Source organism: Sebastes fasciatus, chromosome 8, assembly GCF_043250625.1.
Source record: "Sebastes fasciatus isolate fSebFas1 chromosome 8, fSebFas1.pri, whole genome shotgun sequence".
Taxonomy (NCBI): domain Eukaryota; kingdom Metazoa; phylum Chordata; class Actinopteri; order Perciformes; family Sebastidae; genus Sebastes; species Sebastes fasciatus.
Genome location: NC_133802.1, coordinates 24,440,374 through 24,448,625, shown reverse-complemented (window position 1 = coordinate 24,448,625; position 8,252 = coordinate 24,440,374).

Sequence of the window (8,252 nt, the reverse complement as noted above, 5' to 3'; positions counted from 1 at the left end):
TCAATATCACAAAAGATGGACGTACGAAATTCCTGCCAAGCGTTGAAGAATCTGAGAGAGTGAACTGAGTCCAAATATTTCCAGAGATCTCGCCGCCTGCTGCCAGATCTCATCCCAGGAAGCCATGACGATATTTCCATCTGCTCATGGGGTCTGGCTTTGGCTCTTGATGAGTTTGTTTTTGGTTAAACCTTTTTCACTTTGTCTCTTATGAACCTTCATTCTGAATTGAATGTTTTTGCTGTAAAACAGGTTAAATTTCACGCCATAAATCTGTGCCGTGTAGCCAAAACAGTGCTCAAACCTACAGGTCATTATTTTAGATTCTAGAGGAGATCTCAAAGCTTCCAATATAATGTTGAATATGTTGGCTAAATTAAAACAGTATAAAAAACAGTTATATCACAGTTATAAACAGGAATGTGACCAGCGTCTGGGGAAAACTAGGATCAACATGTTGTTTTTGAAAGGCTTAATGCCAACATATATGGATTGACGCAGAATATTTAATTTGATTTTGCTACTTAGTAGTAAATAAATGTCGTTTTAAATAGTTTTATATACAGACTTTTGTATAAATTATCCAGTGTGTTATTATGATTTTAGTTATACATGAGCAAATCTGATTTTGACAACCTCAGAGCAAACACATCCTGGCACACCCCCGTGAAATGGTCTAAATATTGTATATTTGTGACATCACAAATGGACAGAAATCCTAACGGCTTGTTTCAAACGCAGAGTTTCTGAATACGGGCTGTGTGTATTTCTCCGTATATTGAGCATTTTGATAGTTTAACAGTATTTATATAGCACTTAAACCTGCTTTATAATATAAAAGACATACAAAATCTCACTTTTTACAATATGGGACCTTTTAAAGCTACTTACAGTAAAGGGAAATAAAAGGGGAATATTTGATGTTATGGGATTATACACATATCAATAAACACAGTAGTTTGAAGAGCATTCATGGACAGATATTATCTGTTTTAGTGTAGGCTACTCTCAGGACAGCTTGCATTTATATTCAATGAAAATGACATCTACTGTACGTCTAAAACAGGTTAAACTGTCTTATTGCTTCAGCTTCAAAAGTGTTTTCCAGATAGACATCCATAATACCAAGAAATGATTTATGCAGTCGGAAGGCAGTGTTGTTTGGGCTTGTTTGTTTATACTGTATTCCTGATGCATCCCATGACCTCTGCACTCCCCCTCTCTCTTCCTGGTGCATTTTAAACGTCTTCCTGTTTACCTGTGACCCTTCAACATCACAGATACAGATAGCTTTTATGTGAAGATGAATGGAACCACTTGCGTATTATTGTATCTGTAATGGAGTGTTGTTTTGTTTTAACTTCCTATGTTCACATAAAGGATAAGAAGGTTTTTATATCCATCAACAGCTGCTTTCACAGGCCAATCAGTCTTTTGCTCTTGTTGAAAACACAATCCTCCGTCTCTATTGTCCGTCCAGAGATATTTCTGGCTCTTCTTTAATGCAGCCCAAGCTCCAGTGCAAGTGAAACATGAAAGGTTCTCCACTTCACAGCTCACAGCCGTTATTAAAGGTAGCCGGATGTCAGTGGGTGTCTGGGGCTGCAGCGCCGCCTCAACCATCTAATTGGGATCCAGGAAGACAAGGTGCATTGTGGTCTAGCCAGGCTTGAGTGTGGAGATAATTGCTGCTGTCCATGTTCTTCAGTGCAGCTATAGATCTTTATATTTAATATTACTGTAGCTATATTGTAATGCAGTGGTTCCCAAACAATTTTCCTTGAAGCTACTTGTACTTTTTACAAATACTCGAACAAAATTCTCAATTTGAATAAAGTGATTCAGTGTATTAAAGGGCCTGTTTGTAAGAATCAGAATTGCTTGTTAACAGCGACACCTGTGGCCGTTAAGTCAACGAAAGTCAGCGTCCTGTTCGCGCTTGTGCTCGCTCTACATAGACATGAACGAGCATCGCTCAAAACAGTGAGGCGACACACGTCAGCTGAAAGCCCTGGAGACCAAAGCTACGGTCTCCCCCGCGTCCTCAGACTGCGGCCAACACTGTTTCACAGACGGGCTTCACTAGATATAACTTTGCGGTTTTGGTGCTTCTGTGTAGTTTGTGTTGGAGTCTGAGTCTGAACAGCGTAGCCACACGCGAGCGCACATGGGACACCGATCCGCATTGATTCATACGTGTAAGAAGTTACAAACAGTCCCTTTAAAATGAGTTGGTCTTTTTTGTTAAATCAACTTTCTTTAATGAATGTAACTCGTCAGTAAAGTCAACATAAATAAAATGAGGACGTCTTGATTGATTCACCAAGCAAATGCAGATACATGATATGATCTTTTTTTGTAATGACTTAATTCATTTACTATGATATTTTTTTTTTTTTACTATTGTGGTTAAATAAATGTAATTTATGGTGTTGCTAGATTGCTGCCAGACCGCCCGTTAATACAGGTGCAGGCCTTCCTATGTGTGCATCAAGCGAAAGAGCAAATAGGTTTCTGACCGCAGTGAAAATGTTGTTTTTCAAAGGATAAATGCCAACAAATATTGACTGAAGAATAATATTTAGTTAGATTTTGCTACTTAGTAAAAAAATATATCTTTTTAATTTTGACAACCTCAGAGCAGACTGCTTTTAATGAGAAGAATGCAGGCGTTTTTTTCCCCTGGAAAATCCATCATACGTACTCGTGAGTGCCTTTACTCTCTTCAGGTTTAGCAGTGTACAACGATAGCTAACGTTTGGTTAGACTCCAACATAAACTCCATGGAAGCACTAAAAAAAGCTAGGATCAACATGTTGTTTCTGAAAGGCTAAACGCCAACACATATGGATTGACGAAGAATATTTAATTCGATTTTGCTACTTAGTAGCAAAAAAGTATTTTTAAATAGTTTTATATCCAGACTTTTGTATAAATTATCCAATAAGTGTGTTATTATGATTTTGTTATACATGAGCAAATCTAATTTTGACAACCTCAGAGCAGACAAATCCTGGCGCACCCCCTGTGATCTTTGGCGACCCCTTACGGGAGCCTGGACCCCAGGTTGGGAACCACTGTTCTAATGTAAAGATCACTGCTACTACTATATTCTTACATATGTCTAATCACATTTAAAAAAAATGCTCCAAGATAAATTTGGGTGTTTCTTTGAATCGTCTCATTGCTTCCTGCTTCCCTTCACTCTGCGTCAGATAATTGACCTCTCCAGCTCTCGCAGCAGTACATGTAGCCCTGCACACAACTTGTTGCTCATCCAACAGGAAAAAACAAACAGAGCGGAAACAGCTGCCTCTCGTGACCTGCTCTACCTGTTTCTCTGTGTCTGAATAGTCTTGACTGCTATATACAGTACTGTATATCCCTCACCACTTCACCTGCTCACAATTCTATATAATAGTGTTATAAAATAGCTGGTCAGGTTCAACAATTCTCTAACCACTGAAATTGATTTTCTGGCCGTGCAAGTGTAGGTCTACACAACAACATCTCCATTTGAGAAATTTCCAAATGTGCTCAGTGTTTCCTTGGCCAAAAAACCTGCTGTACCTGTCAGCTAAATGTGATGGAATAGCATTTACAAGTTTAAAGATATCCTGCTGATAGACAAGAGATAGAAGATACAGCGTGAACACATCATGTCCCAGATTGAAGAATGAAAAGCAAGTAGCTAAAACAATAAAAGAAATATGAGAAACTTATTTTCATTATTGATGAATCAGTCCATTTTTTTGCGGTGCAGATCAATTTTTCGACAATAAATAAATAATAAAAAATTAAATTTGATTATCCCCTGATAATAAGAATCGTTGTTTTCGTTACCTTAGAATGCGCCGTTTATATCTACATAGGGAGTGGATCCTCTCCACGGAGTCCTCCATGTTGCTCTGCCATGTTTCTACAGTAGCCCAGAACCGACAAACCAAACTCTGTTAACTTTTCCCGTTTGGGCCGGAGTCGATAACGATACTTACTCCCGTCGCCACCGCTCTCTCTCTCTTGCTTCACCACTCACTTCCCACGTACAGACCCACTCTACGCACTGGCTCTGCTCCAGATGACCTACATTACTCTTACAAGAACTGGCTCTAGAGAGGGCCAATTTGCGTTTTTGCGTCAGCCACCGTAGTTCTTCTACACGCTTGGCACACGGGAGAGGTTTCAGTTGGTTGCAATCTGCAACCTCGCCTACTGTCAGATCCTGCTCCTTTAATTGGGATTCTTTACATTCACATGGTTACACATTCACATTTTGGAGCCTTTGCAGACAGTCCAAGGATTCAAACTAACTTTTTTGTGCACATCTGTCCAACCTGCTGCTTTGTGATGTTAAAAACAAACTCTGTTTTTTAGAGATCCAATTTTATATGGATCAAAAGTAAGTGAGAAAAAAAAATCCATCTCCAAATCATGAAGTCGCTGTCTGTCTTTCTACCGAGCAACATGTGGCCTCCTTCACTGTGAAAGCTCAGTGTTGTTTGCAGTGAGACTAGCTGGTCAAACAGTAATGAGCTGTCGTGGCTGTCGGGTCAGTCCTCTGAGCAGCCTCACAGAGGACCATCTGGCCTCTGCTGGGGAGGCTGACAGCAGCCGAAAGAGCCATGTGAGAATATGACTGATGGATCTCAGCCCACGCAATCCCTATCTGCCAGGAAAATGCCGCTCAGTGTGAAAAATGTCCTGCGACACAGTCTTTTCCTGGATCAGGTGACGGGGCAGTGGGAAAATGGGAAGCGGCCTCTTGGCTGCGTGTACTGTTTTTAGATAAACATCTGTGAGGGATCCTGCAGGTGGGATTCCCATTATTGCGTGTGCATATACCGTACACTCTGTGTTGTGTATTATCAAGTCACCTCAGCCTTTTTGTGTATCTCACGTGTTACACTGTGGTGGGAAATTATTTGTTTACAGGATACAGAATAGTGAGATGTTCTTCAAAGTGCACCGGACAGCCGAGTCAAGAGAGGAAGTGTGACGCAGCCTGGGAGACAAATAGCTCGACATTTACGCACAACAATCTGCGAGGCCCAAACCAACACAGCAGCATCAGTCTCTGATTTATGGGAACTCTTGAGTGCTTGCTGTCTAATAGCAATTAAAGTAACATCACTCTGTAGACTCCAAGATGACATGTGGGAGTGGGGAAGCATTTTATTAAATCCACTACTTAGCTGAAGAAGTGAAGCTACGATTAGACTGCATGGAAAACTGATCTTGGCCGTTTTTCAAGTTCAAATACATGACGACAACAGGAGCCACGTGTGCTAAACAGTACACTAGAAGATGTTTCTGAAAACATTTGAGGAGAGAAATAGGCATTACAGTAACAAAATATTGATTCATATTCGATCAGCGCTGCCTAGTTTGACAGTTTGATCGGAGTTCAGGAGTGATTGACAGCTGCCTCCGTTGAATGAACAGCCAATAGGAACGCGCTCTCTCTGAAATGACCTGTGATTGGCCAAAGTCTTCCGTCACGAGCTAGATTTTTTAAAGCCTGAAAACAGAGCCATGAGGAGGTGCAGAAGTCTAGTTTTCTTTTAGAACACTTGAATTACAATATGCTCAAAGGTTATTATTGAATTGTTGCCCAATGATGCCAAAAACGTTCTGTCTACTGCAGGTTTAAGGCACATGCAGCAGATATTGCTCTCTCATTTTCCTTCCAAGCGCCGTGGTCTGAAGGCCGAGTTGGGTTTCCTTGAGGCTGTAGTGTGTTGTCAGCCTAGCCCCTGGTATGTCTCAGAAGACTGCTTCATGTGATGTTTGGAAGTGAGTGGGCTGAGAAAGCAACCAACCTGCGGCGCAGCTGACCCTTGACCTTTGACTGTTCTTCGCCTCAGTAGGTCACTGACTGCTTTCCCTTCCTTCCTTAGCAATCAAGGATAATTAGTACTGCCACGAGACAAGTGATTTCCCCTTGATTTTATTTTTTTAGTGTTTATAATAGATAAAATAAGCTTTTAAACTTCCCCTGTGTTGTTCTCTTTTGCCCCTTTGTTGAGACTGGTTTGCCAAATATAGCATCTGCAGGTCCGCTGCAAAGTATTGCAGTGTTTTTTTTCAAAACCACTTAGTTAGGTTTAGGAAAAACATCTTGGTTGGGCTTGAAATAAGTACGTAAATTAAGTAGACTACAATATGTGCTGAAACAACGTAACATAAGTACAAAAACACATCAAAACGTCCCTATAAAACACGTCACAAACGTCACTAACATAAATTACAAAACAAAACACTGGTCTCCTGGTTGAAACTCCTGTGTTTGTTGGATCTGTCCACCTCTCCTCCCACCCGCCATAATCAGTCTTTCTCACTTTTTATTCTACGTCACTAGCTCTGAGCGTAGCATATTTACGCAGATGCATTTATATTGCAGTTACATGAAACGCCAAAAGCAAAAATGCCGTTCTTATTGCACGCTTTTGCCTCAATTCCTGTATTCAGATGCATTTTCGTGCGTCCACAGCTGTATTTTCCCATTATTGTGACCACTGATGTTCAGCAAATGTGTCTCTTGCGTGACCCTGATGTAAATCTGGACCATCTGACTGCACTTGTATATGAACTATGAGCCACTGTGAGCAGCTGTATAGAGCCATCAGGGGATGAACCTCACAGCTCAAAGGGATGATGACGTGTCGCTGTCAACAGTCCATAATATCTGCGTTGCAATGGATGTACAAGCGTGTGCAGGCTTTACTCTGGCAGGGGGCCTGACATGTGTCAGTGCTATTAGAGCCTGGATCTGTGCTGCACCGCTGTGCACACGCTGCAGTTTATGGCGGTTTGTTAGGCTGAACTGGACACAGTGCAAACCACTGTGGGCTACCAGACCAAATTGCTGCGTCCACTTCCGTCTGCCACAGAGCGAGGCATGAGACGAGCAATTTAGGCAATTTAGTCGTGGGAAGATGTTAAAAAAGAAGCCGCGTGAGTGAAATACTCCAGAGGGGGGGAGCAATTAACGAAATGTCTTCTTTGGTTATTGAATGCCAATACAGCAATTGATCACTTTATCATTAAGAGTGGGCTAATAAACAGATCAAACTAACATTCAGATAGGCACCTTTTCCTCAAATGTATATGTAAAGTCATGTCAGTATAAACTAAACTTTGTCCTCTTGCATTTGAACTTTCATATAAATGAGACAAACAACATGGTCTGTTTCAAAAAAGTGGTTATTTTAATTTCCTGTTCGCTCCATCATGTTTTATACAGTTCGTCACTCTCTTCAACCTAAAAACAGTTTCTGACTCATCGTTATCATCAGACATTTCCTTCTGATTGTGTTGTCAGTTTTGTGCTGGAAGCCGCCGCCAGTTCCAGTGAGAAACATAGAGGAGAGATTACTTACATTAGTGGTCCCAGTTCACTGTAACAACAGGATTTTATCTACTGGATTAGATCAGCAGCACACAACACTGAGAGAGGAGAAAAAAAAACACACATTTAAACACCTACATATACTCTTACTTTACACACACACACACACACACTCACACACACACAGTCGCTCAGCTATTTTGATTGAGAACAACCACACACTAACACCAGAAACCAACAGACACCAAAGTAACATTACCTACAGTACAAAAATCAAAAAATATCTCAAAATATACAATTATTATTTACAGCTCCTGTCACTCTTACTATAGATACTCAGTGTGAATTTATCAGAATGTACATCAATATGTACAGATTAAATACATCCTCTTAAATACTATAAATATAACTATGGGTTTAGTCACATAAAGACTATTTGCACAGTTAAATAAATACACTATTACTCTATTTTTGTTGAGTTAATCACAGTAAATCAACTGAGTTAAACTCTAGAAGTTGCTTTGTAGTACATAATGCAACACGGCCGACACATGGACAAGACGACGAGACCCTGGAGTCTTTGTTTTCAATAATAAATATCAAACATACTAAATGCCAATATCTTGTTACTGAGCACATTTGAACCGATGACATATTTCAACAGTGTTTTTAAATGTAAGAGGCAAAGACCTGCTGTGCCTGGAGAAGTGGGAGCTCCTTGGCAAAATGTGGCAAACTGTGAATCATGTATTAAAATAAGATTAGACTGTTATCAGGCCATTAAATAGGCGCTATCGGTGGTTATAAGCACCATAGATGTCGGTCAGTAGGGCCCTGCTACACCTAATAGTAGGTTTTATCATCTATTCACATGCTAGATCACCGAAGGAAGGTATAAAAGATG